The 7,661-nt window shown below is 43.4% G+C and overlaps 1 pseudogene; it reads right to left on the bottom strand.

Annotated features, from left to right (window-relative positions):
- Positions 1-809: 809 nt before the first annotated feature.
- On the bottom strand, positions 810-2,718 carry LOC111751856 (heat shock protein HSP 90-alpha-like; annotated as a pseudogene).
- Positions 2,719-7,661: the final 4,943 nt, after the last annotated feature.

Below are 7,661 nucleotides of genomic sequence, written 5' to 3'. Positions count from 1 at the left end.
TGTTTGAACATGATAAGAGGTACAGATTCAACAATATTATCTTTTTTCCCCCCATTTGACAGCTAATTGCCCCAAAGCCATTTATGAACTGGTACATCCCTTCCTTCTTGATTTTAAATGCTTTCTTTAGCATATATATATCTTTTTAATTTAACTGTATTCGTTACAACCTTTTAACACAGCAGGTGATCTGGACACTACATTTCCGCTCACAAGCTTAGTGGAGCTATTTTTCAAACTGCTTTTACAATAGCCTAGGTAGGTGTAGAATTTTGCTACTCTAATTAATACTTTTTTCTTTGGAAAACAAGCCCTGTGAATACTTAGGCCCATCAAGTTGGTTCAGTGTAACATAATACTTCTAGAGGCCTAGTACGCACAGAGTTGGTAACTACAGGGGGTGGAAGGCTTAAAAAGAAGACCCTAGAAGATGAAACTAAAGTGATTTTAATACAGATTTTTCTTTTAAACATCCAAGGTATAGCTCAACATTTCAGTGACAAAAAATTTGGTTTACTAAGGAATCCGCTTGATAGCTAAACACTTTAGGCCACTGAGTTAACATTGGGTCACACACACTTTACAACAAACATTACCTCGATCTGTTAAATAAGCTAATGTGAAACTAGAAAAAACATTACTAGCTCTGCTATAGTGCCTAAAGTATTACAGTATCACACTTAGAAGTAGAAAGAAATCTTATGTCTTCACCTTCGTTATTGTCAGGCCATACAGATTTTTAAAATGTTAACAAAAATGAAGAAAAAAACCCTTGAAAATATATTATCAGAGGGAATGAAGATAAAGTATTGAACACGTGTAGAAGTGATTCCTCAGGCAGAACTCAGTAGATTTCTTCCATGCGTGACGTGTCATCATCTCCTTCGATGGTTGGTATTTCTTCGGTGACAGCAGCGCTGGTATCGTCAGCAGTAGGGTCACCTTCATCAATACCCAGATCAAGTTTCATCCTGTAGATCCACTTAGCATGTGTCTGGGGATCTTCTAGACTAAAGCCAGAAGACAGGACTTTGGTTTCATAGAGTAAGATGACCAGATCCTTTACAGACTTATCATTCTTGACAGCCTTGGCCTTTTGCCGTAAGGTCTCAATAATGGAACGGTCAGGGTTTATCTCCTGGTGTTTCTTTGCTAACATGTAGACCACTGTCCAGCTGTCTCTTAGAGCTTGAGCCTTCATGATTCTTTCCGCGTTTGCCGTCCAGCCATATGTGCTTGTGAAGATGCAGCATGGGGATATGACCAGTCAGTTTGACACTACCACCCTTTCAACTTTTTTCTCCAAGATGTCTTTCATGATTTTGCAGTGGTCTTCAAACTGTTTTTTTCTCTTCCTGCTTCTTTTTCTCTTCATTTCCTGGAAGTTCCAAGTCCTCTATGGTGACCGACACTGAAGTCTTCCCGTCAAATTCCTTCAGCTTTTGGACTCAGTACTCATCAGTGGACTTGAATATATAGATCACTTCTAAGCCAGGCTTTTGGAGACATTCCACAAAGGCCGAGTGAGGGACTTGATCCTTGGTTTCACCGGTGATGTAGTAGGTGTGTTTCTGGTTTTCTCTCATTTTGTTGCAAAAGTCCTTGAGAGAAACCGTCTCATCACCCGAAGCAGATGTGTAATATCTTAACGACTCTGAAAGCTTCTTCTAATTTTGAGAGTCTTCATGTATTCCAAGCTTAATGTTTTTTAGTGAATTGCTTATAAAACTTTTTGTAGTTCTCTATCTTCCACCAGTTCAGGGAAGAGTTCTAAGCACTTTTTGACTCAATTCTTCTGGATAACTTTCAAAATTTTCTTTGTTGCAACATCTCATGAGAAATATTTAGAGGAAGATTCTCGGAGTCCACCATGCCTCTAATGAAATTCAGATATTCAGGAATTAGCTCCTCTGAGTTATCCATGATGAATACTTTGTGTATGTACGTTGTTCTTATTCTTTCTCTTTTCAGATAGGTCAAAGGTAGCACGTCTTGGGACAAAGAGAAGGACTCTGAATTTTAACTGTCCTTCAACTGAGAAATGCTTCATGGCCAAGTGGTTTTCCCAGTCATTGGCCAAGCTCTCACGGAATTCTCCATATTCTTTATTGGGAATATCATCAGGATTTCTGGTCCAAATGGACTTTGTTCGGTTGAGTATCTCTTGGTCAATGTATTTTTCCTTGATCTTTTTCTTCTTCTGGTCACCATCCTTTTTCCTTCTTCTTCTTCATCAGAACCAACATCTTCTATTTCAGGCTTGCCATCAGACTCCTTTTCTTCTTTTTCTTCAGCCTCATCATCACTTGCTTCTTTATCTCATTCTTTCTCCACAAAAAGAGTAATTGGATAACCAATAAATTGAGGGTATTTCTTCACTATCTCCATTCTTCTTTCCTTCATGTACTCAGTTTTGTCTTCTTTCAGAAGCAGGATAACCTTTGTTCCACGACCCATAGGTTCACCTATGTCTGTCCTAACTGTGAACGACCCTCCTGCTGAAGACTCCCACGCGTACTGCCCATCATCATCATGTTTGGCAATCACGCTCACTTCCTCAGCAACCAAATATGCAGAGTAAAATCTCACACCAAAATGGCCAATCATGGAGATGTCTGTGCCAGCCTGCAAAGCTCCCATGAATGCTTTGGTCCCCCACTTGGTGATGGTACCAAGCTTATTGATCAAGTTGGCCTTAGTCATCCCAATTCCAGTGCCTACAATTGTGAGGGTTTGATCTTGCTCGTTTGGTATGAGATTAATATGCAGCTCTTTTCCAGACTCCAGCTTACTGGGATCTGTCAAGCTTTTGTATCTGATTTTGTCCAGAGCATCTGATGAATCTGAAATCAGATCCCTCAGAAAGATCTCTTTGTTCAAGTGTAAAGTATTGATGATCAAGGACATTAACTGGGCAATTTCGGCCTGGAAGGCAAATGTCCCCCCTCCGCTTCACCCCATGGGCTGGTCTTGGGTCTGAGTCCCCTCAGGTATCTTGGTGAAAGGATGGCACGGGCTCTGCAGTGCAGCAGCACCAGGACGCAGAAGCAACTATTTACTACATATTTGCGGTACAATGAATTACTTAATATAGCCCCTCTAGCCGTGGTCTTTGTGACTCACATACAATGATTGAGTAGGACTATGCAAATAAGGTATATGGAACCTGTGATGGTTGGGGTTATGTGTCGACCTGGCTAGGCCACGATCCCCTGTATTGTGTGTTTGTCCTCCATTTTATGTGTCGTGGATCCTGACCTCTACATGTTGATGAGGCAGGATTGATGTAAGGTGTGTCCTGGGTTGCAGCCTTGCAGGAGGGCATTGCTTAAGCCCCACCCTTACTAAAGTTAGGCCCTTTCCTGGGGTGTGGCATGCATCTAAGATGTGTGTGTCCCAGCGAAGCTCTCTCTGTCTGCATCTGGGTCCCACATCTGGTTCATGATCAGTTGATCTCCTCAGAGGCCTGCTGTCTGACCTGCCGATTCTGGGATTCTCCAGCCTCTACAGCCCCTTGGACCGATGGCCTATTGTGTGACCTGATTGGCTAGCTTCCACAGCTTTGTGAGCCAGCAGCCTGTGGTCCGGGAGCAGATTGCCAGGTCTTTCTCCCACAGAGCCACTGGGTGGGTTTGAACAGCCAACCTTTTGATTAGCAGCTGAGTGCCTAACAAGCCTCCTTTCAAACAGTCATATTGTATATTTTCTTTTCTAGATGATCTCAAGATCAGCTCATCAAGTCCTACAAAAGTTCATGTTATGATTCTGATTGAGATTGCATTGAATGTTTAGATGAATCTGGGGAAATTGTACATCCTTGTAAAACTTGAGTTTTTTTATCCTAGAACATACATACCATATCTTTTCATTGGTTCAAGTCTTTAATGCCCTTCTGAGAAGTCTTCCATCCTCACCCTAACCCACTGTCTACCACTCTACTAAATACGCTCTTGTTAAAGTTATCAATGACCTTTGTGTATCCTCCCATTGAGAGATGGGGTCTATGTCACCTCCTTTTGAAACTGGGAAGGTTTCTGTGACTGAGTTGACAAATAGAGTATGGTGAAAGTGATGCCATATAACTTCTGAGGCTGGGTCCTAAAAGATGAGACAACTCTACCTTGCTTACTGGAACATTCACTCTTGAAGCCTTCAGGTGCCATGTAAGTAGTTCAACTACCTTGAGGCCTCCATGCTGTGAGGAAGCTTAAAGTAGCCCATATAGAGAGGTGGCCTAGAGAGGCCTGAGACCATATGAAGGGAAAGAGAGATGCCCAGGCAGCCACCCCCCACCCCAAGTATTAGCTCCAGTCAATCTCTGACTACAACCATATGAGAGACCCTGAGCCAGAACTTCTCCTTTTCCCAAATTCCTGACCCACAGAAACCATGGGAGATAAAATGTTCTTTTAAACTACTGAGTTTTAGGGTGACAAAAACTTTTGTTATATAGATCCCTAGGTGGTGCAAACAGTTTGTGCTTGACTACCAACCTAAAGGTTGGCAGTTCAAACCTATCCAGCGGTGCCGTGGAAGAAAGCCCTGGCGATCTGCTTCTGTAAAGATTATAGCCAAGAAAAACCTATGGAGCAGTTCTACTCTGTAACACATGGGGTCGCCATGAGTCAAAATTGACTCAACTGCAACAGGTATTTTGTTACATAGCCATAGATAACCAGAACAGCCTTCTAATTAAAAATCTGGAGACTATTTTAAGGATACTGACCTCTATGTGGTAGTTGACCTGAAACAACTGTTCCCTCCTTGAAACCCTCTCTCCTTCTTTGACTTCCTGGCCAATCATTTTTCCTGGTTTTCCTCCTACATCCATGGCTGCTTTTTCTCAGCCCTCAGTGTAGGCTCCTGTTCTGCTTTCCTTTAGATATTGATGTTCTGGCCTCAGTCGTCTTCTTTTCTCATGCAATACACTATCCCCAGGAAATTGCATCCGTCTACAAGTTGATGCCAGCCCATGCCTCTTTCCTGAGCTCTAACCTAAATCTAACCTAACCCATTGCCATTGAGTTGATTCCAACTCATAGCAACCCTATAGGACAGAGTAGAACTGCCCCATAGGGTTTCCAAGGAGTGGCTAGTGGATTCTAATTGCCAACCTTTTGGTTAGCAACCAAGCTTTTAAGCACTGTGCCACCAGGGGTCCTCCTGAGCTCTAGATTCATATATAATGGTAGCCTTGGTGGCACAACTCATATGTAATGGTGGCCCTGGTGACACAACTGTTAAGCACTTGGCTGCTAACCAAAAGGTTGGCAGTTTGAACCCACCCAGCAGCTCTGTGGGAGAAAGCCCTGGCAATCTGCTTCCATAAAGATTAAAAACTCATTGCCGCTGAGTCCATTCTAACTCATAGTAACCCTGTAGGGCAGAGTAGAACTGCCCCATAGGGTTTCCAAGGAGCGACTGGTGGATTCGAACTGCTGACCTTTTGGTTAGCAGCCAAGTTTTTAACCACTGGGCCACCAGGGCTCCCCATAAAGACTACAGCCTAGGAAATCCTATGGGGCAGTTGTACTCTGTCATACTGGGTTGCTATGAGTTGGAATCAACTCAATGGCACCCAACAACAACAGACTCATATAACCAATTGCCCACTGACCATCTTCCTGTGGATGTCTCATAGACCTCACACTCGGCATGTCCAAAATAGATCTCTTCATTTCTCCAACACCCCAATGTGGTCTCACTCAATGATCTCCAGTGTTCCCATTTCAATGACTGGTACCCTTATCCACCCAGTTGCCTAAGCCATTTCAGACCCTCCCTTCTCCCTCCCCCTTTAATCAGTCACCATGTCTTGTCAAATCCACCTCCTAAATACATCTAAAGATTATCATTTCCTCTGTTTTCTGCCCCTGGACTATTGGCAGAGTCCCTAACTGGTTTGCCTGCCTCCACTCTCTTCCCTTTCAAAGAGAAGGTTAAGAATACAGGCTTTGAAGCTAGATAGATCTGTTTTTTGGTCCTATCCCTGCTACTCATCGGCTCTCTGGCCTTGGGCAAGACGTTCACCTCTCTGAGTCTCTGTTTCTTCATCTATGAAATGGGGGTAATAATAATTTTACCTACTTGCAGGGTTGTTGCCAGGATTCAATAAGACAACACATGTGCAGTGTTTAGCACAGTGCCTGGCACACGGTAAGCGCTCAATAAATGATTGTGGAGTATGTGAGAAGGGGACTTAGAGAATATGGATGGCTCCAGCGGCCCACCTTTTTCACTGAAGACAACAGGTCTAAACTCTTGGACCATACCAGCTGTGGTTTGGGTATGTAGGGTCTAAAAAGGAAAGACCGTGCATTCGTGTAGACTAGGGGAGAGTGTGGATGTTACGGAAGACAGAATCAGGCTACTTTGTATTCTTGAGGTCAGGGTGGCAGCTAGGTGCTGGAGAAACAGATAGGTGCTTGGAAGCAGACTTAACCAACCCAACTGGATCCAGCACATCTGGAGCTAGGCAGCAATGGGCAGCAAAGGTCGATGAGTAGGGGTGGAGTAGGGTGGGGCGGGGAAGAGAAACCTAAAGGAAGAACTTGGGGTCTTAATTCCAAAAATGGGGTTGGCTGGGGAAGCTGTCCACAGAAGACAACTGCTCTTGGACTTGCTCTCCCTTAGGACTTGGGATAAAGAGGGTTAAGGAAGTGGGGCAGCTTGGGAGGGAGGGGCTAAAGTTTGAGGGTGAAGGTTGAGGGTGAAGGTTGAGTGAATGTGTTAGGACATTTATGAAGTATATCAAGAGCAATGCATCTGTATTAGTCTTGCATCTTTTTGAGCCTTCTCTCTTTTCTCTGAATCCCAATGGTCCTTCTAATGGCAAAGTTCTCAGTTGACCCTGGGGGGTGGAGATGCCCTTATCTGTGTTAGCAGATGAATTTGTAGGACAGGTAGGGACCACAGCCCTAAAGTATGCATAAAAGACACCTTAGGTTCATTTTACAAATGAGGAAACTAAGTCCCAGAGAGGGGAAGTGACTTGCCTAAGGTCATGTTATTGTTGTTGTTAGCTGCCTTCCAGTCGATTTTTACTCAATGGCACATGCTACAACAACAAGGTCATAGGGTTAGGATTAAGAGTAACAGACAATACTTAATGAGAGTTTATAGGTACTGCTGAACACTCGCATGCATTATCTCCACTTAATCCTCAAGAAAACCTTATGAAGTAGAGTCAAACATTGTATTAGCACATTTTACAGATGAGAAAACTGAAGCTCAGAAAGGCTAAACCATTTGCCCAAGGCCACACAGCTAGTCAGTGGTGCAGCCAGGATTTAAACTCAAGTAGCCTGACTCCAGGGCCTTTGCTCTTAACCACCACACTCTACTAACACTTCTGGGCCAAAAGTTAGGTCGTCAGACTCCCAATCAGTGCTTTTTCCAGTACTCTGCATTGTCTTGGACGGAAATCCAATTTAAGTAAGTTAAATCCTGGTCTTGAATTAAATACAATGCAAGGCGGTTTGCCACTTTAAATGGATCCTTAGTGAACTCTTATGTAAGGGAAATAACCCCATTTTTCATGCCTTCATCTATAAATTACCTGCTTTGTAATGTTCATATAGTGTGTGAACCGTCCAGGTGATGTGTGTTGGTATGCTTCCTACAGAGTATTACTGCCGACACGTGTTCTATTTTAGGTGGCT

Source organism: Loxodonta africana, chromosome X (assembly GCF_030014295.1).
Source record: "Loxodonta africana isolate mLoxAfr1 chromosome X, mLoxAfr1.hap2, whole genome shotgun sequence".
Classification (NCBI taxonomy): domain Eukaryota; kingdom Metazoa; phylum Chordata; class Mammalia; order Proboscidea; family Elephantidae; genus Loxodonta; species Loxodonta africana.
The sequence above is the reverse complement of the archived record's forward strand: the minus strand, read 5'-3'. Positions and strand labels throughout refer to the sequence as shown.